Raw genomic sequence first — 26,789 nt, 5'->3', positions numbered from 1 at the left:
ATATCAACAGACAGGCCAACCAGTGCAGAGTCAGTTTTTGTAACAGCACTGCGGGATATGTTCAAGACTGATTTATTAGAAACTTCATCAACAGTCGAGTTAGGATTTCCCCATTAGAGACTTCTGAAGTGCAAATGTGAACAAAATTACACCACATTGCAAACCCAATATGTTTTATCCAAAGCTTTGCATGCGATTTTGATTTTAAAATGCACAAGTCTGAACGCATTCTTTGGAATGTTTGTTTGTTTTTTCCAGCTGGAGTATCCAGCTCAGATCCACGTACATCAAAAGATAAAGTAGCTTCACTAAAGTTTCTCCAGGGAAAAGACTTAGTAATTCAACTATTGAGAGAAACTAGTAATTAACATGAGATGAGGTGTATCTGGCAGCAGCAAATTACATTTCTGGCCCTCTGTCATACCTGTATATCTCATAGTTGTTGTTGAACTTTATTATTATAACAATCTTATGAAGAACGGCCTTATTCTTCTAGCACAGTGTGTATTTTATGTGTATAGGAACTGATAAAAACATGTCAAAAATTAGTTTTGGGGGTGCTGAAGGAAATCAGCATCTTCCCATGGTCAATTCCACATGCAGAAAAGAACAGAATCTGCTCAATTACTTCATGTGAACTATTCGTCCAGTTGCAGCTAAATAGCAGTAGAAATTTCAAAAGTCTTGCATCTGGCCAGAAATCATCACAGGACCATCTTTCTAACATCTCCACCCTTTGCTTCCTTGTTTTTCTGGAAATATCCAGAAGACATTTTTAACAAGATATAGAATTAAACAGTGTTTTCTCGATAATCTAGCTGTAACTTTATGTATAATTATTTTAAATGAAACAATATACTTTAGGCTAAAGTCATTTATATTGTAATCTTTTGAAGTTTCAGTAGAATCCTATTAGCTTCTATTCTATTTTGATTTTTCCGCAGAAGCATGCCCAGCCCCAAACACCCCTATTTCCATAAAATGTACATTCCTGACATTCATTACCACAACATTTCTGTCTTGCCTAAGCAGCAGTCAAGTGACTAATATCCTTCCTTTCAGTTCCTCACTCCACTGGCTGCCTGCTCCAGATTTCTTAACCACCTAAGCTTATATTATTAGGTTGTCAAATGAACAGATACCCTGACAAACGCTTTGTGCAAGTGAAAATCTAAGTGCAGTATGCCTTCCCGTGTGCTCTTAAAACATGAACTTTTCAAGGCTTGAGGAGTGGCAGGAGGGGATGAAGGGCAGGTGAGAGACAGGAGGGAGTCTCCGCGTGTTGGTGATAGAGCTGGTAGGGATGTCAGTCCTGCTCATGAGACCTATGCTCACAGCAGCAATGTACCACCGTCTATTCAACTGGGATCATTTAGCTTACAAAGTAAAACTGCCAGACAAGATTTGCTGGGTTTTTTCTGCCAGCACGTAGAGGATAGCTCTGTCCTCACTGAACCACAAATAGTACCACCCAAGGACAATGCCAAGGAAACATGATATATAGGAAGAGAAAAAGAGAATGCTTCAAGGATTTTAATTTGGGGCTGAGACAAGTTTCAGGAGTATGAATTACCACTTAGTTAAGAAGGGAGCTGGAAACAAAAAGAGAGCAATAGTTGAAACAAAAATGTCATTCTAACATTGCTATTAGTTTACGGGTTTGAGGTGGGGTGGGGTTTGGTGGTTTTGGTTGGGTTTTTTTCCTTCTTAAAAGCTAAACATGAAAGTTGTTCTTCAAACAGTCAGCCATCTGGCCCTTACTGGATGTTAATGCAGCTCCTGAAATCTGATCTGAATTCATATAGGCAATGATGTCCTTTGAAGTTAGCAAGCACATAAACACAAAAGCTTTATCAGTAGGACCATTCATACGGCAGTAAGTGATTGTAGAGCAAATTCATCCAGCCGCAGCCTGTCCCAGCACAAAACTCATTCCCAACAAAGCATCTAATTTTAAGGATGGGATCCCACTCCCTGAGCACACAGAGTCTCCAGTTACTCACGTGATGTGTCGGGTACTAAATAGGGATGAGTGGGATTGACCCCATGACCTCTAGGACAAGCTGCAGGGCTGTTACACAGGGGACTGTGGCCTGAGTCACTCGCTGATTGTGTACCAACAACAGTGCACTGCAGCTTTGAAAAGATCTAAAAACAAGCAACTTGTTGTGTCATTCAACAGCTACCCAGTGCAAAAGAGCCTGGCAGGGTCTGCTTCACAGGATGGCACAGGTCACACTGATCTGTGGTCTGTAATGTTAGCCCTCTACCCAGCAAAAGCCTCTTGTAGCTGGCTCTTTTAAGAGACCTCCTACCCACAGCTTCCTTCCTACAGCCCAAATTAACACAACAATTTCTATTAACATAGTTCAGAATCTCTAAATAATAAAAATACAGAGTAATACAGAGCACTATAGAACGATATAGAATATCAGAAAGTATCCAATTAATCTCTGGGGGGTACTACACCATCAGGAGCACCTGCAGGTTTCTCCTAAGTCATCAGAACATTGTTAGGCAGCTGGACATCCCTCAGCTCCGCTTGTCTTATCTCCCAGCTCCCATTTAGCCTGTCAGGATTGTTCTCTGCCAGAGACATTCTCAGATGAAGCAGTTAGCTCAACATCCTTATTTCCACCCCGATCTCCATTTTTCCACTGATACCTCCACCTCTGGAAATGCCACCATGTAAAGAACAGTCACAACTTCATTAAACCACAAAGCTAGATACTTGTGGCCTGAAAACAGTATTTCCTATCATGGTCAGACATGACACAATTTACATGAACTGTGGCAGCTCCAGGATCATATCATGTTGGGGTTTCATACAGCTTTGTTTGTCTTTCTGTGTCATTGCAATTCTCCAACAACCACAATGTAAGTTTCTAATACGGCAGGCATTCTTATCTTTACATTTCTCCTGAAAAATTGTCAGCAGCTGATAACTCATGATTCATTAGTGCTGTTCTGCTGTTTCTCTGTTCCCGACTCAGATCACAGTCTGATTCAGCAATCTTCTTCTATGAGGCATTGTATTATTTTGATAATATTTTCCAACTGCTTGATGGAAAATAATAGGAACTAGTAGTTACTCATTTAAAGCTGTATTTCCTTCCAAATTGCTTGAACTCAATCTCATGTCAGACATGAACTTTTCCTGAAAACTCTGTCTAGCTGCCTGAAACTGGATATGCATGGCAATACCTCCTCTTAAGAATATCTCCAGAAGCTGGGAACAATTTAGGACAACTCCAGCATTCATTTTATCTCTAGCTAACAAACAAATTGGTAATTATTTTTTTTTCAATAAAGCAACAGTTCCTTTGCCAACAAAAAGTTCCCTTTGCTTTATTTGGACAATTTTGCTGTTGTAGAGAACATATAAATAGTTTCCAGGCTCTCACAATAATTTTGAAACCAATATAAAATATATTCAGCCCTGCACATGGCTTTTTCCTATTATTAAATTATTTTCATATGGCATGTTAACATATTTTCCTGTCACACACATTGGTAATTACAAGACACACAAAAAGAAAGTCATGTCTAGGATTAACATGCAAGTGACTAAAAGATCTGGGAATAAAGTGACCTGGGTAGTTTTTTCAGGAAGAACTTTATCTCAGTGGCATTTCATGTAATTGTTTGTCTGAGACTTGAAGGGGAATTTATAAACGGTCAAAATGTAACTCAGGAGTTTCCCCAAAGCACTTCAATACTATTTATCTGCTGAAATAAAGTCTCCCTCCAGTTTGTGTTCAGTTCATAATCAAAAAAACCCGTAACCTCTGTATCCATGGAAGAGGCCTACCAGACCATTTTGACAAAGACTAGAGTAGACTTCTTACCAAAACAAGTAAACAAAAAGTCGACATCTGTGGATTCAGGCTCCAAGTAAAAGCCTGCCTTTTTTTTTGTTGGAGCTTTGGTGGTGGAGGAGGTTTTAGCATTAGCTCTTTCGGAGCAATGTACCCACATTCTCCCTCAATATCTTCCTTTCAGTTGTCCAGGGACAAGCTCTTCTTTTTATTGTCTTTCCTCATTTCCCCTTTCTGTAAAGTCTTGAACACACTCCTTCAGTTTCTCAAAACCTACCCAATGAAGAGCTACATCACACATTGATCAGATACTTTTGCACAATAGTGCTTTCAGGTCACTGATATGGGCAACTGGATTAGGCATAAATGTTCCTATATTCTGCTCCAAAGAGCTGTTGTATCTCTGCATGTATGCTGGGGAAAGTATGAGGTGCTAGCTTCAGCTTCACAGTGATCTGCTTGTACTCTGTGGTATGTTAATTTTTCTTCTAGATATCTTATTTTTTCTACAGATAATGTACATTTTTGTTTGTCTAGGTTTAGTCCAGCCAAGCTGGTTCTTTCCAGAGCTGCCCAGAGCCTCTGGTATAAAAATAGACCTTCTGCTATTTTTTCAATCAGTCAAAATCTCTCTTTAGACCATCAAGACTAGTTGCATTTTCTACTGAAATGACTCAAGTGCCTAAGCCAACCCAAACAGGAGCTTGAGGAACCCGTGCCTGCCAAAAAAGGGTACTGAATGTGAAAACCCCCTGCTCTGTTTCTGTCATAGCATCTGCCAGCACCCTCCTGATGCATCAAGCATATGAAAATGTTTAGCGTCAGCCATTTAAAAAAAAATCTTTTCAGTTGTAGGTAGAGCTAAAACATCCTCTTTCTTGTGTATTTTGTTAAGTATTTAATTCCATAAATAAGCAGCTGTTTCCATCTTCCCTTCCCCCAGCTATCTCTTCATTGAAGATAAAACCAGAATTTTCAGACACTGGTGAAGTACATACCACATAGATAAAAGTTTCTCATTTCTCTTTCTACTCTCTATTCCCTCAGAAGTGCTTGATTGTACAAAGAATTGCTTTTAAGGACTGGAGCTTATGGAGCCAAGTGACCCTGCTCTTACCTACCAGGTGTTTTTCATTAGTTGATACTCTTAAAATATTGGAATATACCTATGCTACTTTGCAAATCTGCTTCCTCGAAAAGCCAACCCACACACATACTCCTCACAAGATCTTGACCTTGCTATTGATCATCATTGAATAAAGTCTGCTCTGTCTGGAAGGAGTAATGTCAAGTATTACAGTTAGCTTCTCCACACCCCAAAGACTGGTTTGACCAAGGTGAAGTCCAGACTGAGGGACCCACAGATGCTTCTGAGCCGTGGGCTGCAGCCAAGATCAACTTTGTTTTAGGTGAAGTCCAAATGTGCACCAGCTGTCCCTACCACATTTCCAGCAGTCTGGTTTCACAGTAAGGCACCCTGGACATGTGCTGAGCCAGTGTATCTGTATGGTATTGCCTTCAGGGATACAGGCGCTCTTGAATTAGGGCTGCAAGTGCACTGAGATGTCGTCTGTCCAGCTCTCCGTCTCCCAAAGGACATGTCTTCCCCCAGCAACATGACTGCACAGCCACTCATGTGAGGTCCTGCGGGCCAGAGCTGGCCTTGAGGTGCACTGAGCGAGGCAGCAGGAGAGCTGTCTGCCAGCCCTGCAGCTCGTGGCCTGGTGGCAGCTGACTTTTGCCCATCTTTTCCACAAGGGACATAAGATACTTCTGCTCAGGAGGTGGGTCCTGGCTCTCTTTTTACAATCACTGACATTATAGGGAGCCAAAGCCCAAGCTGTGGATTTGCACCAAGTGAGCCAGGGCCTTCTATATGGGGATGGAAGACAGTTTATGGTATTCCTGGATTTTGATAGAAAGCTCAGCTGTTATACAAATGCAGCCAACATTTCTCAGATGTTGGCCCTCCAGGCCATGGAATATATTCTGACCTGTGTTTGCAGGGTGTTCAGCATGAGAAGGGTCTCTGTGAGCCAAGGCTTCAGGACAGTACCTAACAAACACAGAAACAGATAGTGATCATAGTGTGTTAAGGCATTTTCCTCTCCGCTGCAAGAAACAGAGATAGTAAAAATTAATTGTTACAAGATTAAAAACAGGAGAGTTGCCTGTGGAGCTGGCTGAGCTGTCATCGTGCAAGGGGTGGGGAGGAAGAAGCAGTCGCCACTCCTTTTTCCAGTTAGGCAGAGGACTGCATTCAGTGTGCCTCCCTGGTCACTTATAAAAGCTTTGTGTAAACAGAAACAACAGATTTTCTTATAACCTCCACTAAAAATCATTTCTCCCTTTTATGCATTTGTTATGAGGAGGTATGTGCTTCCCTGAGCAATTCATGTTACCAAGAAATAAAATCTCTTTATTGGATATGTAAAACTTTCCAAAGAAGAAATACTGATCAAGCCCAGCCACAGCCCTGGCCACTGGTATATGACAAATTCTTCTCTTCTGCCTTGAAAGTCCTTTATATTTGTGTGATTTTCCAAAGGCAGGCCATGAATAAATGATAGTGAAGCCAGGTACAGTGTTTTCTCCTCAGAGGTAATTTAGAGTGAGTCTTACACTTGCAAGTGTATTTTTGCCAATTACTGTGTTTCAATCTCCAGGCAAGGGCATGGCCAAAGCTCAGCCACTCCAGGATCTCCCCAGAGAACACCATAAACAAAGCACTTGCTGGAGATGGCCCATAATGTTGACAGAAGCAGAAACAAAAGCAGACAACTACCACTACTTCATCTGCTTTGCCTTTCCCTCTGATAGGTGTTTGAAGGGGGTATACATATATATATGCATGCATATATACATGTACGTTTGCATGTGTGGGCATTGAGAGACCATGGTAGAGAGCAGGGCAACACAACCACCTGCTTTCACCTGAGCAACTGAGGTGTCCACACCAGGAGAAGCTCCCCAGAGCACGGGGGTAGGAAAAGTCAACAAGCCCCTGACTTGGGCACTCCCACCCTGGGGCCACAGCCTGCATACAAATGGGGCCAGAATCATAGGAAGGTTTCCTATCCCGTAAATTCTAGGTTTTGTTTCCTCTGTTTCCATCAGCCAGCAGTGCCCAGGACCAGGACAGCCTCGCAGAAGGCAAGCTCACATGTCAACTTTCACCAGCAATTAGGTCAGAGGTGGATTGACATCAAATAACACCTTGATTCTTTACTACGTATTATTATGGACTTAACACCGTCAGTTGTTATTGATGCATGTGGCCAAAGTAGGACTCAACAGTCTAGGTCTGAAACTGCCTACTAAGGAGACAACCTCAGTTTTGCACTTGGGAGATGTTTATTTGCAGATTCCTGGGATTGCAGGAACAATGGTCCTTGCTCTGGCACCAGACCCACTCACGCAGAGCACTCAGGCTATGCAGAAGGGTTTGAGGGTAGCACTGTAACACAACAGAATGTAGCACTTGTTTTTTCCCTAGCAGAGATCGATGTTATGCCCATGCCAAAACAGCTGGTTGACTCATTGGATCATGTCAATCATGCTCCTCCTGTAAGCACTCTTTTCTAGTAGGGGTACTAGTTGACTCATATGACAACACCTAATTGCAGAATCCTGTCATCACCTTTTCCTGAATAACTGATCAGAAGGTATTTGTCATGACCGCTTTCACCAGGATTTAGAGGTGAGGGCTAAGGAAGACTGAAGTCAGTTATGCCATAAACTAATGCAAATCTGTAGAGGAACGAAGGCAGTGAGTTGATTAGCATTGATAACGTGCAGCTGTGGCCTTGATGCAAAGGCAGTGGGTTGATTGACATGGATGATGTGCAGGTGTAGCTCGTTCCTGCTAAGTGGTTAAATAGCACTGAGGGTTAGATGAAGGAGGAGTGATGTGGTCTGAACTTGGAGGAAGAAGATACAGCACAGACAGTAGAATCTGACCTAATGGTAAAGCCTTGTTGTAGTCTACTAGTTTGTTTATGCTGCAACAATTGGTGCCCTGTGTGAGGCTGACTGAGTTGCACCCTGACTACAGCTGGTGCCCAACATAGCTGAGACAAGTGAGAGAGCCTGCCACCCATAACAGACACTGCGAGAGGTGAGCCGTTGCAACTAATCCATATGGGTATGTTGCATTATTTGTTGTCCATCTTAACTCAAATTGCAACTTCTGGTACCCAGTGTAGATGGGGACTAGTTGATACGGCTACAAAAGAAGAAAATTCCACTTTAACAATGCTTATAGATATATTTGAGGGAAAAAAAGTGTAAAGTATAACAAGAAGGCAATAAGAACTTTGCTAGGATGGTGCAAAGTAAATGATGTGCTAGTTATGCTGAAAAATTTCTCCAGCGTTTAGACATGGCAAAATTCTGGAAAATTTCTTTTTGAGGCTGCCTCGAGGGGTGATAAAATTGCAACAACATTGCTAACAATATGAAGATTAGTCTTAGACTTACTGGAACAATTAAATGTGGACAGGGAGAAAAATTCTATATTTGCAATGCTTATGGATATATTTGAAAAAAGAGGTGTAAAATGTGACAAAATGGCAATAAGAATTCTGCTAGTGTGGTGTAAAAAGTATGATTTGCCAGTTACAGTGAAAAAGGTTTTCAGCGTTCAGACATGGCAAAGTGTTGGAAAGGTACTTTTTGAAGGCTGCCTTGAGGGGAGACAAAATTGCCACAGCTTCGTTAACAGCATGGAGCTTGATCATAGATTCACTGGAACAATCAGATGTGGACAGAGAAATAAACCTATATTGACAGTGCTAACCAACCCACTGCCTTCATTCCTCTACACAAATCTATTGGGTGGTAGAGAAGACTGGGAAGAAAAATTGGCAAGAGCAACCAGGCCTTCCAAACTGAACAGTCAAAACAAAAATATGTACACTGGTATTAAAATGGAAATGCTTCAGAATATTTTGGGTAGGTGTTATAGTTGCTACAGGTATAAGGATATAAGATGATGTATTTAGGAACTGATCATTAGATACTCTGTAAACAACCTGTAATAGTGCCTTAAAATTCAGAGTCAAGTCTGCAGGCCCATGAAGTTGTTTACAGATTTTTAAAAGGCCTTCTGGAAAATCAGTGCTGATGAATGCTGTGATCCTTGACTGAAACAAAACCAAAGCATTTCCAAGATTTTTGGAACTCCCTATTGTTGCCAGCATGCCATGTAACTTCATTTTGTAGATAATGTTGATCTTTCAGCCTACACTTGTGGCACTGGAAATGGAATTTATGTACAATGGAAAGGCTTTGCTGTTGACTTCCTGTCTAACTCATGTTAGTCAAATATATTTCAGAAAATCCTTAGCAAACAACAGTGTCTGCTGTGTTTGGTACCTATAACCACTATTAATCAAGACTATGTATTCTTCTACATAAGCAGTACAAATGGTATGAGAAGTAGGAGCTGTTCATTTGCAATTCTGCCTAAGCCAAAGGTAAATGGCTTTCCCTTCTCATGTCCTTTCAACACAGTTGTACTTTTTTCCCAATGAAACATAGCTATGACCCAACTTATAGCCCTAGGTAGTTTTTGTGTGTAGCTTAGCGCGCTCTTTCAAGAACACATGGGCTCAAGTTTATATAGTATGTCTTTCCTAACATTAGTATACGATTGTGTTAGAATAATATTTCTGCACTTATTTTTTGTGCTCTCGTGTTTACATTGAAGATGGTTCAAATTTTTCCTGCAAAGAGGTGTTCAGTGTTCCTTTCCAAACCTTCACTAAATATATAGGACTGTGAATGGTGTATTTCCAGTTGTGTAGCCTATTGCTTTTTTTAAAATGGCTGCAGTGTTACAAGAAAGCTTCTGTCTATGATTTCAGTTACAATGGCCGTGATATATCTGAGTTGAGGATACCGTGTGTTTAAAAGGTCATAACATTTTTGATGTCTGGTAAGTTGTACATGTACAATAAACAGATACAGGTTCTTACATTACACTAAGGCGTCTAGAGTGCATCATCTTTAACTCATCGTGGTGCCCAGTTCCTTGCATATGTTGATCTTTCTTACTCTATCCCAAGTGAACTGTTTTACAACAGTCATACCTACTCCACCTTACCTAAAGCTATTTAGTCAACATATACTTCTAGAATGAGAGCGACATGGTTTGGGATTGTTGTGGGTCGTTTACATTTTTTTCATGATTGATCCTTTAATTAAATAATGGTGAAGACCAGAGAGTACTGATCACCTCTAAGCAAATAAAATGCAGGTTGAACATATTGTAGCCCACAGGACCAACAACTCAAAAACATATTCCCTCAAATGACTACATTTTCATTACACTGTATCTTTTCCCATTTACATTTCCCTACCAAAAGAAAAAGCCAACCCAAACAAAACAAAAGAAATAAAATAATAATCAGGTATTGTCACACTGTGCTAATTCTGTTAATTGAAAGAAACCACAGTATGTTGGATGCCTTCAGAGACCTGTCTGAAAGAAGCTTAATGGATTAACTGATGCTTCCTATTAAGTATACAGAAAGTTTGTTTCCTTGCCATGTGCTTGTATTAACTAATCACTAAACTGTAATGTAACTATTTAGCTCTATTATTATCTTGAATTTGACAGATTAGAGTTTGATTTTTGTCAGACAGTCTAAAGCTAAAGTTCTCTAACCCAGGGACTTACGTTAAGATGAAAAGATGCAGAGTAGGTACCTTTACAAACTTTTCTTCACATACTTAATCTTCAGTTCATCACAAGCTTCCAGAAAGATGAGCCTTGTTTTTATTTCAGAAAACGAGCAAACTAATTGCCAGGTATTTATGATCTATATGTATACAAATCTTCATGAAATACAGTCTCAGCTTGGAAGGTTCTCTGTTCACGGTTGATTTACAGTGCATAGTTAATGCCCAATTATGTCATTGTGCCTTTTGCCAGGGTATGAATAATTCATGATTGTTCTCTAACAAAACCAAGAACAGGTTGATTCATGATCTTGATCCACAGCCAGAATTATGAAAAGCACATGAATATTGGAACAGTTCAGGATTTGGAAAGAAGGGAGGAAGGCCAGGCTTGACGTTCTATCTAGATTATCCACATCAGCATCCAGAGGTTACATGGTAAGAATTATGCTGACTAAGAAGTGAAAAGAATATGCAACTTAATACTTGCAAAGCACTGCTGAAACCTGACCACTTAAGCATTCCATCAGCCTTGTGACCTAGCCACAGTCTGTCTTCATGGTACCATTGCTGAGGTGTTGACTGTGGACTCATTTCTGCTGGTGAGTCAGAAAGATGACTGTGATCCAAGGAAACAATGTCTAGAAGGTAAATTTATTGCTCAATTCATCCTTTACTATCTACCCCTTATAACACCTCTGGGCAAAGTCTTCTGACTCCTTGTTGGTCTATGTCATATGGACAGAGAAGTAATCCAAGGAAAAAATGCCAAAGGACCACATAGGTTACAAGCAAATCTGCATACAAAAAATCAGAAATGAGGGACTACATTTTCATCAAATGGCTGACTGATAAATTGTTAAGCCTGAACCTTTAATCCTGACTGCATTACAACTCCGAGTTCAATGGTAGATCCTCTTTAATAAGGTCAGCAGGACACTGCCTGTAGAATGTGGGCCACAGGATTAGGAAGCCCATCTGCCTTCCTAGACCATTAGGTATATTTGAAGTTCAGATGGTAGAAGCCCACTGAAGTGTCAAAGCAGCTCTGTGGAGTACAAGGGCCGTAGCAGTCCTTAATTAGGCATGGCATCTCACTGACTATTGCATGCAAAAAAACCCACCAAGCTGCCAGATCAGGAAGATGGGTATAAGCACTGGAATGGGCTGGAGAAGGGCCAGTTTGTTACCTTGCATTACACCCCAGCCAGAAGCACCCTGTGACAGAGTATATCATTGCCCCACACTGTCTTAATAATCCTGTCAACATGTCATCCAGCCACTGTCGGTTACTGAATAGAGCCCCAATCTAAAAACACGCAGCCTGCTTCTAATTTCTACCCAAAATGAGTTACTGATGACCCAAGAGACAGAGAACTTCCCGCTTACCCAGAGCTGGCTTACCTGCTAGCCCCCAAAGAGGTGTCTAGAGAGTTATACTAGAAGCTGGACCTTCACCTCAAACATCTGAAGATACTCTACACAATACAGAGAGAAAGCCACCTCTGGAGGGGTGAGTTTGTGCATCCTCACTGAGATGTGTAAGACAGGTGAGGTGCTCATCCTTGCTGTTACGTCTTCTTTGCTGTCTACAGAGGGAACTTAATAAGTTTAGACTAGATGCTTAACTTTCAGGCCATTCACCTGGGGATGAATTAATCCTACTCATAAGGCCCTGCCCTGCAATGCTTACAATCCAAAGGGACATGCTAGCATAAACATGTCATAAGGAGAAATGACATCAGAAAAAGGATGGAGGTCACCAGAAAAAGAATGGAATAAAGGCCAGATCTATATACAATTATGTTACTTACAGAGGTAGCTGATTGATAGGAAGTAAAAACAGATAAAATGTAAGAAAGATTAGGTCCATGGTGGTAACAGTAATTAGTATCATGAGAGAAAGAGGCACTTCAATCTTTACTTCAATTAGAAGAAAAGGGAAAAAAGGAAAAGAAAAAAAACCCAAACATTATCAAAGGTTCTTCTGATCCCACTTTATTTAGTATAAACATGGCACTATTCTATATATGCCAATAGAGAAAACCAGATATTTACTTGAGTGGGAGAGCGTGGCTTTCAATTTCAACCTCCAGACAGCATTACAGAGGACTCTGCACTCCCAGCACTTCCAGAGCAGTGCTGAGGAGGTTATCAGAAGACAGTGGGCGGCAGCCTATATAATCCTGTTTGCAACTGTGCCCTCAGAGTCAGGTTTCCACCAGAAAGGGCTTAAAACAGCTGATTCAGACTTTCTTTTTATTGCAGCCAGACATAGTAAATAGAACCAAAAATTTGGCCCTCTCAGAAACGAAGCCAATGGGCAGATCTGTTGCAGTTATTTCAGAAGTGTATCTCAGAGCTGTTAGTTTTGCATCATAATTGGCTGTTGCTCAGGGATACTGTGGCCATAGGGACCAGCAAAAGAAAAATTTCCTTCATCTGCACTCTGATGCAGGAGGGAAGAAATGTTATTAAACACCAGGTCTTCATTAACGCTTGAGACACCATTGTGCAGTACACTGTAAGGAGCACTTTATCCCACTTTCTTTTTTAAACCCTCAATATGATCTGCTTTCCTTTTAAGCATTTACTGAGGGGGCATGTGGAAGTATTATAATATCTAAGCATGGAGTCATAGTTTCAGATGGCTGTCAGCTGAGATTTTTTTAAAGCTAAGACTTGTCTCTCAAGAGACTTAGCAAGAGTGAGAGGCTTTAAAGAGCAGTCTGCACAAAGTACCAGACAGTGTGAAGCAGGAGATGGCTTTGCTATGCTTGGACTTGACAAGCAACCTTTTCCCTCTTTGACTTCTGTCATTTTAGGATGGTAATCTGCTACTCTAAGACCACAGTCCTTGGCAGAGGCTGGAGCACCATCAACACATGGATATCTTTGCTTATAACTGAAACAGAGGGTAGGAATGAAAACTCAAAGCCTAGATTAGGTGGAGCTCACTGCAAAAAATATCCTCTCCTCTAATATTATCCTCTCTGCTTCACAGAATTTCTTGATTGATTGTGAGTGCTGAATGTGTTAAAGATAAGGGAAAGCTCACAGTCAGTAAACGGTATCAGAAGTGTTTTTCTTTCTCATTGGAAAAAGGTTAAACTTTGACTAAGAAACAGCTAGAAGAGTAGAATTCTTGTCTTGGTGAGAACGTCTAAATGCAGCTACAAATGGTTCTTCTTTAGCTTGGTTCATACCTGTTGAAATGTAGTGCAAATAGATATTTGACAGGAAAGTCATGGATTGCAAATGTTGGGTGAAAAAAATACAAGTTTGTGTGTAATCTGTTCACTTAGGTACCGTGATGTCTAATGAAAACTGGCATTAAAAAAATCCAGCAATGTAAAAAGGAATGTAATTTACATGTATGGATAAAATGTCTTCTAATGAAGCAGGTAGTTCATGCCTTCCCTGGAAAAGCATTCACCCTACATGTGTGGTATCTTTTACAAGTTGGTTAAAGATAGGCACAAAATCAAATTTGCAAGCTGTCCGGGCAGGAATGGACTTGAGACAAGGCACTGGTTGTCTGCATGTATTGCAATGCGATCTCCTGTCCCAGCTTCTGCAGATTATGTTGTCCAGGAGCCCTGCTAATAACCAGTACAGGATCAGAAGAGATTTGTACATAGTCTGAATCTGTGAGGCAATGGGGATATTTGGGGCTGGTATTAGGAATGTGCCTGCCACCCGAGGCACAGTAGCCTCTGTAGCCACAGATAAATCCAGAGAAAGCCACAGCAAAATTCAGAACTTAAAACCAGGCTATCTCACTGTATGAAAAGGACATACATATACACGCTGGTTTGACCAAGGCTAGGGATATGCATCCTGCATTAGGAAGGGCTCTATATCAGGGAATCAAAACAACAAAATCCAACAAGTTAAATAAGTGCAGTCATCACAAAGCATAAAAATAAATTATTCTCCTCCAACTGGATCACTTAGTAAATCAGCACAGCAGAGCCCAGAATCACAAAACGAATGTTGTTTCAGTAGAGCGAAGTGACAGGGCCAACAGCAGATGCATTTCTTGGCACTGAGCACTGCAAATTTTGTAAGCAGCAGGGATGAACCTGTTTCACCAAAGATTAAGTCTACACAAAAGCATCGCATTCAGCACTGGGAGAGAGGCTCATCTATTGTCCTGGCACGCAGCACCAAAGATACGGTACCCTGGAGACAAAGTGTGAGGCTAGTTGGAAACACACTTGCCAACCTGAAAAGAAAGAGAAGCAGCACAATGGTAACCAGTGAAGAAACAGCTGGGCATGGTGGCACCAGGCTGCGTCTTTCAACCCATGTTATCAACACTTGTTCATAGAGCCAGCATGTTGTGAAGAAGCTCTTGTCGCTTTGCATTTGGTCACAGAGAGATGAGTAGTGCCCAGTGTCGAAGGAGGCAGGTTAGAGGGGTTGATTTGTTTTCTTTTAATACTCAACAATATTGGAAAGGGCATAGTTAAATGGTAAGGCTGTCATGTGCAAATTTATATCACAATAGTGACTTACTGCTGACATTTGAGAAATGCCAAGAAGACTCGAGGAAATTTTGGAAAGATACAGGCCGTGGTCAACACAACTTTTAAGAAGCACACTCCTAATGCTTCACATTCATGCCAAATCCAAGGGCAGGGAAGCATGGCTGTTGACCAGTCCCAATATACAGCATCCATAATATGGGTAGGGGTCAGAACCATCCAGTCCCGAATTTCACTCCATGGAAAAGCTGGTGCCTAGCATCAATTCTTTCACCCATTTGAATCTCCTTTTCAGTATTTATGGCAGAAACTCACTTCTGCAGCTGTATCGAGAAAAACAAATCAGCCATAAAATGTTCCATCGTATGAGTTACATGCAGGTTTTGAGGTAAAGGAAAAATGTGAATACTTTTGTGAAAAGTGTGGATGCTTCTGCTCCAAGTTATCTGAGAAAAAAATACTCATAATCTTTCTTTCTCCTGTTTGGATTCCCCTCAAAAAGAATCTAAGAAAGTCCTTTTAACGTTACAATGGCCAAAAGCTTTTTAAAAAAAAAAATGGTTTAAAAATTGATCTTAAGGCACATACTATTTCAATGATCACAGCAAATTGTAACCTTTTAAATACGCTTCCTTGAACTGTTTCCTAAGAGGAAATCAGGCGCTGTAAATGATCCAAGGATAATAACATTATAGCAAACGCTGGCTGCTGCGCAAGTGAGTAGCTGGACTGTCAAGAGATTTGTTTTCCAGAAGACCTGTGTTGAAATTAAGCTATGTCCACTGACCATATCAGCGCTGTGGGATCAGTATTCTCAAACGGCAAACACATGAGGTGGAATTTCTGACCCATTCTGATTTTCACTCACCATTTCAGAGGCAATGTATGCAAGTGCCACCCAAGCTTTCAGGTCTTGGAACAGTACCTTCTGCATTCTGCACCCCAGGGAAGCTGCTTCACTCTGCTGCTGCACACTTCTTGAGCCGTGTTTCACAGCAAAGTTAATGACAGCAAACCACAATTTGTGCTCGTAGCTTGTGAGCATGCAAGGAGTTGGTCTACTCATACACACAGCTGAGATAGCCAGACGTCAGCGCAAGGGCCTTTTCTCCAGTCCAGAGGTTAACAGCAGTTATGAAGGCAGAGAAAGCTTTCTTACATGTGGAAGACCAGTTGCTTTTTATTAGGACTCAGTAGTTTTAGGGTTTTCTTACTACTCTGAATCAAAATCATTGATTTCAGGGCATCCTGCAGGGTTTAGACCTTGTCTTACACTCCCAAAAATTTTAAAATGAACAAAAATTATTAGAGAAATGAGATAACTCTAATATTTAGTTTGCTTCTCTTGAAGCCACTGGAGAATACTGCTGCACATTCTCTCATTTCTTATTTTGGAATGCATCCATTCCACCATGACCCACAAAAACTACTGGAAGGCACGTATCTCCTTTCTTGCCACTTTGATGTGGAAATACACATTACTGAAATGTTCCGAGTTTAGAATTAAATTACTCTAGTCCACAAGGTTGAAGTAGCTCTGTCCAAATTTATATCTTACCAAAAAAAAAGCAAACCCACTTCCAAAAACAAAATTCCTGGTCATCCTGAAGATATATCTATACATAAATTTCAGATACTCCCCTGAGCTCCCCTCATGTCCTAAGAAGACTGAGTTCTTTTTTTTCACTTAAGCTTTTAACATACAATGAGTATTTTTCCCATGTCTACATACAGGCTTTGGGTATTTTTGTCTACTCTAAGAGGGAATTTTTTTAGTGCCTATTCAGGGAAGTAGGCAGCAACAGTTCTGCTAAACTGAAGGTCAGCTAATGTTTTCAATATGGTCGTTTTCCAGTGGTTTCAGCCCTCATCTATATAGATAAATGCCTTTAAAACTGCTTCCTTGTACAGTAGGCCTGTGAGGTCACTGCTAGAAAGAGAGAACAAAGTTTTTTTCCCCAACATACCATAAAAATAAAAAAGAAAATAAAACAGAGATCTTAATGATGATCATTTAAATGAAAACTTTCAGTAAAAGAAAAGTTTCCTATAACATTTTTTCTGCATTTGATGAAACCTTGTCAACAGGTTTGGAAAGTAGATGCCACATATATACTTTTTTATTTTTTAACATTAAAAATATCTGTGACAAGTAGATAGGGGTACCCTATGAACCATTTGTCCCAGCAAACTAAGATTCCTAACTGTCAAAGCTGACTACAAGATGTTTGAGAGGTGTAAGAGCCACAGCCCCTTCCATCTCCCTTTCTCCTGCATCTGGATCCAGTCTAGACCTTGATTTCTGAGTGCAAATCCCTGCTCGTGCCTTTAGCTAGGGCACATCCCAGGTCGATGTTGTGAAAAAGTTGCTGGGATCTGTCAAGGCACGTGCAGGACCACTGTGGGCTGCTGGCTTCTACAAGAGTGAGTGGCTTATGCATCTCGTTGCACCTGAGGCAGAAAACCCGGGCTGTCATGCCTGTTCACGTTATTTCTTCTATGCTGTGTAGACAGAGCTGAGCTGTTTTCCACATGACCAACAACTATGCTAAAATTTCTGTGGCTGGGAGACGAAGTGTGCATCTGGTGAGCTGTACCCCAACAACCTATGGTGACTTGCCTGTGGTCCATGAGTTATCAGCATCAAGGCTTCAGCACTCTGGAGCCTAATAGACACACTGCAGCCAGGCACAGCCCCAGACCTACCACCCCACTACAGGATCAGCTTTTTCCTGCCCACTTGTTGTTGCAAGTTTTTTCAAGTTTAATTAGTCTAAATAGTTAATCAATAGATGGCCACTTCACACAGTTGTGAAACAGGTCACTCAGTACTGCCCCAACAGCTTTCATGTTACCTATGTGCTATCAAAATGTATTTGCCACTGAGGGTCTGAAAGTTGCCCATCGCCCAACCCAGTGCTTGTTACAGAACACAGCTCAAGGATAATGCAGTCCAAATGCTCAGTCATTCAGGGTACGTCCACTATGCTAAATAGCAGGCTTGGGTAAAGGGCTATACTTTTTTTGGCATTTCTGTGTCTACATCACAGACCAGAGAGTGGGCCAAGTGCAAGTGGAGGAGCCAGTCCATTTCGGAATGTGTTGCGGTGCAAACCTCATCAGAGAGAAACTCTCAAAGTCCTGGGCATGTGTCATCTATAGACTCTAAAAGTACCTCAAGAGATTTTTCCTAGCTGGCATTGTATGGAAAAATGCAAGGATTATTGTTTTGTTAATTTATGATATCTCATCCTTTTACATTAGGCTTAATTTCTAAGGACACGTGGTGCTGTTGTAATACTAAGAGTGGGCATTAGACACATAAGAATAACTTCTCCCACTCGCACTCTCAGACATTTTGAATTAGTTTCAGGGAGCCCTTCAACACAGCACCCACATCCACCCCCTCCCAGGGTGTCACAGGTCACGCCTATAGCTTTCACTTCACTGACAGATATTAATCAAACAGACTTCAGACATTTGAATAAAGAGAGTGTATTTTTAGCTGGTCATAAAGATTTCAGCTTGCGTACTGCAATGTATTGAGACAGAAATCTTTCAGACTAACTCACCAGCCAAAATCTTCCTGATTAAAGGTATTAAAGATGCTGTAAGGTGATCTTGCTGTAGGTGAAATATGCCTGTGCATCAGGAAAACCACAGAGACTGAAGAGGGAATAGGAACAGAGATTTTCTTTTGATGTTTCTTTGCAAAAGTCAGTTTTCATTCTTTTCTCTCTGATGTTTTTTTTTTTCCAAGAACACTTTTTTCCGTGACATACTCACTTGAGATGGCTGATAGGTATGTCTAATTGGAATTTTGTCTCACAGTCATTACTGGAAAATTTCTATTTCCTCTTGAATTGTTGGTTATTTCTTCCATTTTCTAGATCTTTTCACACTGACGAACAGCTGGAAAAACCATCAGGAAAAGGTAAAGATATTTCAAGATATTTCACTAACATCTTCAGGCGAATCAGATTAATGGCAAGATTTCACTTAGTGTTAAAAATATTTCAGTGCCACTTATGGAAACAGTATACAAAATTTAATCAAAAAGATTATCATGCATCTGCTTAATTATTTTTTTCTTGTTGAGGTTAGCAAAGAAGCATAAGTACAAAGGCTGCTAATCAGCCCGTTTTCCCTCACTGATCCACATCCAATATTAACAATGCTATGCGTTTTTCAACCAAAGCATTTCTTAAAAGCTTTAGAAATCTGTACCATTATTTTACAGACAGTGCCACAGAGGCAACGTGATGTTTGCAAAATTACTCCATAAAGCTGTTGCAGAGTCAAGAGCAGAACCCAGATCTCTCTAATCCCATCTCTCTGTCCCAGTCATTTTTTTCACCATGAAACACGAGGACAGAGACGATATACAAAACTTCATGAAATAGATCAAAGATCACCTCACCCACACTCTGTGCATAACAAATCTTTTCCTTCTAAGCCCAAGAACGGCAAAACAAAGGTGAGTTAACTTTGACAAAGGGGTAAAAAAAAAAAAAGGTCTCTGAGCATCATAGTGCTGAGGTTTTTGTACAGTTGCATATGTAAAGGCTGATCTTGGAGGTGGCCGCCCAAGGCTAATTGGAATTGGAGGCATTTATAGCTATAGTATTCTCTAATTATAGAAAGGATAGCACTTCCACTTATGCACAAATGCATGGCTAACTGTTCAGTGATAATGGGAAGGGAAAGAAAGAAAAGTACTACGACTATTTAATGAGGTTTCTGAAAAATGTATTACATTATTTAAATAGTATTTAAGTGCAACTAAGTCTTGTTAAATTGCCACTCTTCCATGCACTTCTCATATTAGGGAAGTGTGTGGCCTTGGGCTGAGAGCTGGCCATGCTGGAGGCTGGGTGGTGGCCTAAGCTCTTTGCCCGGACGCAGGCAGGTGACAAGGAGCCATGAACTGATGTCTTTATGAAAGGCTTCATGCTTATGGTAGGCATCATGCTATCTAAGCCAGAAAGAAATGAAGAAGAGGGGTGCCTGCACATGTGTTTGTATGTCCTACCACAATTTTGTTTCTCTGGATGGAGACGTTGCTGTTCTTTGAGAAGGTGACCAGTAAGAACTGCCCAGTGTCTTGGGAACGCGTGACAGCCACACATGGAAAAGCTGCTGTACCTTCCAGCAAATGCAGGAGTACTGCAGCTCAGGAGCCTTGGTCCTGTCAGCAAAGAAATTCCATTCATCAGAGATACACAACCTCACACGCTGACTTGGTGCTGTTCCACCAACTGGTCTATCAGTGGGACTGTTCCTTCTTTCGTGACCTGATGTTAACTAAGGGCTCAGCTGTCTACCTGGGTGCATAGCTGGCATAAAAGCCATTGATGGCCGTTAGTCTGTTGCTATTTAGAGCAGCTGAGCTTTAGTACCCAAGTATTTTTGTCTAGAAAAACGAATTGCTTCTGCTTGCACCAACTGCCAAAAGCACACTTTGAAACCACCAGCAACTCTGACAGGGACAGACACTAGGAGTGGGAATAGAGACACTACGATCTGAGACTGACAGACAGACAGAGGTAGAAAGGAGCCAGCTACTGGGAGATTAAGCACAGCTCCCAAGGGGCGATCGCATCAGAAAGGAACAGAGCTCTCCCGAATCGGATTTAGCTGTGGAGCTGGGACCCAGCTGTGCTGTTAACAGCTAGCTGTGCTGTTAACAGCTAGCTCTGCTAAACTAGACCTCAGCAGCCTCAGCACAGCCCTCTCCATCACTCCTTTGTGTTTCAGAAATGCAGAATGTCAGAATGTGCTGAAAGCTTCTTCCCTGAGACTTTTTCTCTGGCAGGATATCAGTGAACTGGCATCTCATCTAGACATTAACACCCCAAGTGGGCAGTGATGAGGAAAGAGAGCACCAAGATGTCGCTGTTAGAGAATTTTTTTCCATGTAATGCATATAGACTGGGAAGTTTTCATGACAGTAAATATTATCAGAACCTATGCCTGATTGACCTTCATTGGAAAATTCTTTCTAGCTATATCTGAGTGGCCTTGTGTTAACAGAGACATGAGGCCCAACCTTCATTTGTTAAAAAAATGCACAGGCAAGCAGAGGAATGGCTAACAACACCTTACAATGGAAAGCATAGAAATACAACACAAATTAGTTTACATTTTTCCACACTGCGTTAATGGAAAAAGTTATCGCTTAACTGTTTACATTCATCAGGATAAATGTACACAGGTTTTATATAGGTTATAAGATCCAGCTGGGATATACTTACTCATTTCAGAAATGGTCATTCCGTTTGCAAGACAAAGGAAAAGTCTCAGGTATGAACTGACCTCCCTTCTCCACAAGGAAAAGAATAAAATAAAAAAAACCCTGCAACTGTGTTAAGCTCCTGTGTAGAAAAGATTCGTATGTTAGCATTAGACTTAGTGCTCTTGAGGAGTTTTTCAAAGTAGACTTGAACATGTGGTTCTGTATGCTTTATTTAAAATAATCTTATTTTTAAAATCCTGCCAAATACCAATTCTTCTGGGCATCTGGAATACTGCTCGTGAGGACTGTATGGCTGCTTGGGAAAAAACCCACTTATTTAGAGGCACATCTGAGGTCTGACTCTTTTGAAAAGAGGGCATTAAGATACCTTGCACAGGATAAGCTATAAGGCATTTTTAAAAGCAGCAGCTGGTTCCTTCCAACTTGGGCAGGAGGCAGACAGAATTTCCTTTGTTTTTAATGGATTTTAAACTAACCCTATTGTTTAGGGAAGGACTGTGAGATAGCAAATGCCTGAGCAATATTATGTCTTGTCTGTGCTACACCATCTGCCTTTGCAAAGCTACAGCAATATTGGAAGTTTTCTTGTATGGTATTTCATGTTTTATGTATGCTGTGATATCTCTTCATAGTATTAACTTAAATATTTCAATACTGTCTCCAGCTTTAAAGAAAAAATCTCCCCTAACCTCCCCCCACCCCTGCCCATCAACTGACATTATGTTCATTGGAATTCAGTAAATCTAGCAGGGGGTAGTGGCTTCCTATAGTCCACTTGTAGGGTTTTTTCCTGATATTTTCTATGGAATATAGATTTACATTTCAAACAGACCAATGGACATAACTAAATTTCAGGCAGTGCCTTGCTGGCTGACAGATGGCAGGACAGACATTCTCTCTCATCAGGCATCTTCCATGTGTCTCATGGGGTGACGGAAAATTGGGCAGAAATAAAAGATTTGTCATAGAAGTACAAATTATAGTTGTAAATCAACAGAATGAGCAAAGATATGAAGTCACATAAAACTCTGAGTGACAAAGTTAGATTATCTAGGCAAACTCCAGAAAATGCTCCACTTCACTGGATTTTACTGAATAAAGAATATAGGGAATTCTAAATGTATCCATAGTTAACTCAAAATCAGAAGTGATCATGAAATATGGACTAGGTACAGCCTGCCTCTGCCAAACCCCAGACTACACATCTAGAACAACACAAATATGCTCTAAGTGAGAGGGGGGTGAAAGGGGGAGGGGGGGCACACAGGGCAGAAATCACTTGTTTTCCCCATTCTTACAGGGATAAGACAGAAATTCAGCAGTTTTAACCTTTAGTTGAATGAGTGGAGACTTAAATGATGCTGATGCTTAGCTATGGCTCAAGAGAAATTACAAACTATTCACAGATAACTAACTTGCATAAGTGCTTGTCAACACATAGAGCAAGTTTGATGTTGATCTCCATACATATTTGAACACCTGAGAGCCACCAGAAGGTGCCTCAGGACAAGCTAGTGGTTTTATTTCCAAATTAAACTGGCCTTCTTGAATAGTTCCTCTATTTGGCCATCAAGACAGTCTGAAAAAAAGTCCTATTAGAGTGAAGAGGAACCTTGACTAGAAGGATACTGCCCACATCAGTGTTCATCATCCAGACGACTTGGAATGAGACCACAGTTTCTCTTTAAGAGTGTTCCTCTAGATATACAGAAGCTTTGGAAACATGAGGGTTAGCACTAAACTGTCCCTTATTCTTACTACCTAGGACTGCATCAGCCAAGCTTCTGAAACTCCTTCCTCAGGACAACAAAAAGAAACCATATTTCTTCTCTTTGGCTTAATTTTCCACCCCATGTATTACAGGTGGCAGACGGGCTTGGCAATAAAGATGCTTTTAGAGGCTGATCGACACAGAAGGACAGACCTGAGACCACAAAAAAAGATAAACAAGCTAGTGCAATTTCAGTATGCCATCAAACATCATCTCTAACATACAGTAAAAATTAGACTCCACAGAGATTTGTGGGATTATCTACAGCTATGCATTAACTAACTTTCTACACAGACCATATTTTTCATTTTTTATTACTTGACATAATCACTTCTAGTGACTTAAATTGCCTGGCTTGGTGAAAGTAGAATGCAAATCATTGACTTCAGTAATTGTTATAGTACTTACCCCAGTGTTTAAATTTGCTTAAAATAATTTTCCTGTTAATGATAGTAAGAACGTATATTTTTAGATCTTTAAAATTCAATATTTCAGTACCATTTGTATTGCTCTTAATATTAGCCTGGCATTTTAGAGGCAACTATGGGTTGTTTTTTTTATTTCTCAAGGCAGTAATCCAATTCCATAGGAGATGTAATTATCTACACCAAAGAGATGTAGATTATTACACATGAGAAATCAGTGTGAAGGGATGGCTAGTCCAGCAGGATTTTTTTTTAATTGAGAAGTTATAAAGGTCATAGGCACTGAAATCTGATGGAGACCAGCTTTCTTTTGTAGGTTTGCCTTCACATTTGCCTTTTGAACATGAAATAGAATATTTTTTTCCATGGAGAGGAAAGGTAGCTATTCTACATGCTTTTCTATTAATGGGGAGCTGCTCTGTATGAACAATTAAACCAAAAATAAATAAAGCCTATTTCCATCTGGGAGCACAATTGAGTCAAACACCAAACACATAGTCAAAACAATGGTCTTTGAAGGTTGGCATAACTCCAGAAAAAATTACAAAGCAAAGGATGTTCAGTTTTGAAATGCGTTGAACAAAGTAGAAAACAAAAACCTCTTGAATACACATAACAGATTTGTTTGTTTTGATCAGAACTTTTTCAACCTCAACTTAAAAGTAAAGAGTTGTTGAAAATAGAGTGATGGCGCAAGGGAGTTACAATGAAGTAGCTGAGAGGTGTCACTGACATTGTTCAGAAAACCTTTTTCATTTATCAGGAATGAACAGAGCGGAAAAAATAAATACGATCATCTGAAATCACTCAAGTTTCCATGTTTTCCATTCATGATAAAGCTTAGAGAATATATGATGTATACAGAGCAACTGATTTTTCTGTTACTGCACAATAACCAAACTAAAACCTAGAGACTAAGAAAGAAAGAAGAAAAGAGAAAAAAAACCCCTTGTTTTTTTTATTTTTAACAGAAGTAGTACATAAAACCAGTTAGTCATTCCTCTAAATCCAAGAATCCCAGAACTCAGGAGGAATGGGCTTCTGTATATCTGAAAAGCAGTTTCAGAATTTTTTGTGCTCTGTTTATTATATTCTTCTCCCCGTAGATCTTCCAAGAGTTCATGTGAATTCCAGCTACAAAACAGCTGCCCGTGAACAGCTAAATGATTACCCATGGCTGGTTTTATATGCCCTGTTTGGTTCTTTCTCCACTGGGTGGAAACAGAAAACAAGTTTGGCAAGGACACAGCTAAGGCTCTGGACACTACACAGCTTAACACACATCGAGTTCAAGTCTACTGATGTTCCCCCAATACACAGGCTGAGATTTCTTTTTAAGTTAGATGAGGCTAATGAGAGGTCTCGGTAAGAAGCGTTTGACCTCTGAGATGATCAAGGAAATTCCTAGCCTGAAGAACTAACAAGTGACAATATCTTTCAGGTCACCAGCACTTCAATGCTAATGTTATAAAGGCCTCTGTGGAGATACACACGATATGGTGTTACAGTTAATGTGCAGTCATTGGCTGACATATGGCTGATCTGAAAAGTCATAATAGTTTTTATTCACATTGCGCCACCAAATTTTACTTGAATTCTGATGAAGTTCAAGAAAACACTGTCACTCTGGAATATTATCATCTGCTAAAGGAGGATGCACACTGCAATATATTGAAAGAAGTAAGCTCTTGGTTGGCAATTTTAGTAGTTGCCCTATCAGCCATTGGAAAGGCCATGACTGAAATTTATTACAAACAAATAATTACATATGCAAATTTCTGGGATGTTTGAAAATATTTTTTACCTCTTTTTGAGGTCACGTGTGGCTGAAAACCTACAAACTGATACTTGTATTGCAGCATATAGAAGAGAAACCCAGATATATTAGGGTGAGGGACTGAAAAGCTGTAATAGATTTGCAAATAAAATTGTATATTAGATTTAGATTTCTGAACATATATATGTTCACAAACTTATTTAAGCTTCATCTAACCAACTTATCTTTCCTCCAGTTTACCAATATCACTAGATTTCCCCAGTGCTGACTTCCTTGGGAACTTCTTAAGCAGCACGGCATGAACACATAAATAAGAATAAAGTGGACTGAGTATTTAATGGATTCAAATCTACATTGGCAGAGGTACCCTGGAGAGCTGGCACAGAGCTTGGCCACTACCCACCTCTCACTGCACGGTAAGCCACGCTTTTGCCCACAAGCTCAGTAGCTTCTGGAAATTTTAGGAGTTCACTGAGGATTTGAAATAAACCTTTCATCAGCTAAAGATTAACTTTTAAGGTAAAAAGTCATGAGAAAAGCTTCTCTAGTAAAAGCCTCAGGATTTCTCAGGAACTTCATGCCTAAATTCTGTTAAAAGTCAGACATCTTTGTAGTGCAATAGTTCAGTGGTCTGTTATGACTTTATTTTGTTAATTAAAAATATACCCATTGCTATCACTCACCATAAATGAAACCTTCTGTTGTAATCTACCTGCTGAAAAAATTACTTACACTGTCTGCTTCCATCCTTCCAGTGCGATGGCCAGATGCTTTTGCAATGTGATTGGCAGAAGTACTCTATGCTACCTCCTCTTGTAGCTCCACATAATGGTGGGTTGAAACTGAGCAAGTATAAGATGTGGGGAATGGGTTTGCCTATGAAAAGGCATTTCAACAGTGTTGTAAAAGGAGATCAACAGTGAAAGTACTGTTTTGAGCCATGTCAAGATTTGTGGGAATCTGTATTCCCTCAATGTCAAATCATACATTACTTTATAGAACTGCAAAGGTAGATCATTTTGTCCTGGTGGTGTGAGCAAGGGGAAAAGCTGACATGCCAGGTAGAGAACATGTTTAAACAGCACCGGGTGATAAACAACAGCGGGCTTATATTTACACTGAGGTGCAGAAGATGCATACTAGAGATTGCCTTGATTTTTCATTTCCTTGGGGCCAAGTGCAAAACTCAAGGCAAACTTCTAGATTGGGACCCCAGGAACTATACTTTGTCCTTGAACTCAGTAGCATTACTAGAGGGAACAGACATATTTCTTTGCTTAGTGTAGAGTTATATCCTTGCCACTCCTGTCCTACAGCCAGTGCCTAAAGGAAAATGAGACTCTTTCATGATTTTAGCGAGGAGAGCCTGGGGTCTGCATAAAATAATATTTCTGATTTATCCAAGCTTATATTAAGATTTTAAGCATCTGGGAGTATTACATGTACATGTAAACAGAAGATGCTCTGCACATGTGCAGTGCATCAGGCCCTCTCCTCTGCATGTGATATTGAATATGTGGTATACACACAAGTGCACAGTTGTGAGACACATCTGCAGCAGATCTGAC

Source organism: Falco rusticolus, chromosome 5 (assembly GCF_015220075.1).
Source record: "Falco rusticolus isolate bFalRus1 chromosome 5, bFalRus1.pri, whole genome shotgun sequence".
NCBI lineage: Eukaryota > Metazoa > Chordata > Aves > Falconiformes > Falconidae > Falco > Falco rusticolus.
Note: the sequence above shows the minus strand (reverse complement) of the source record.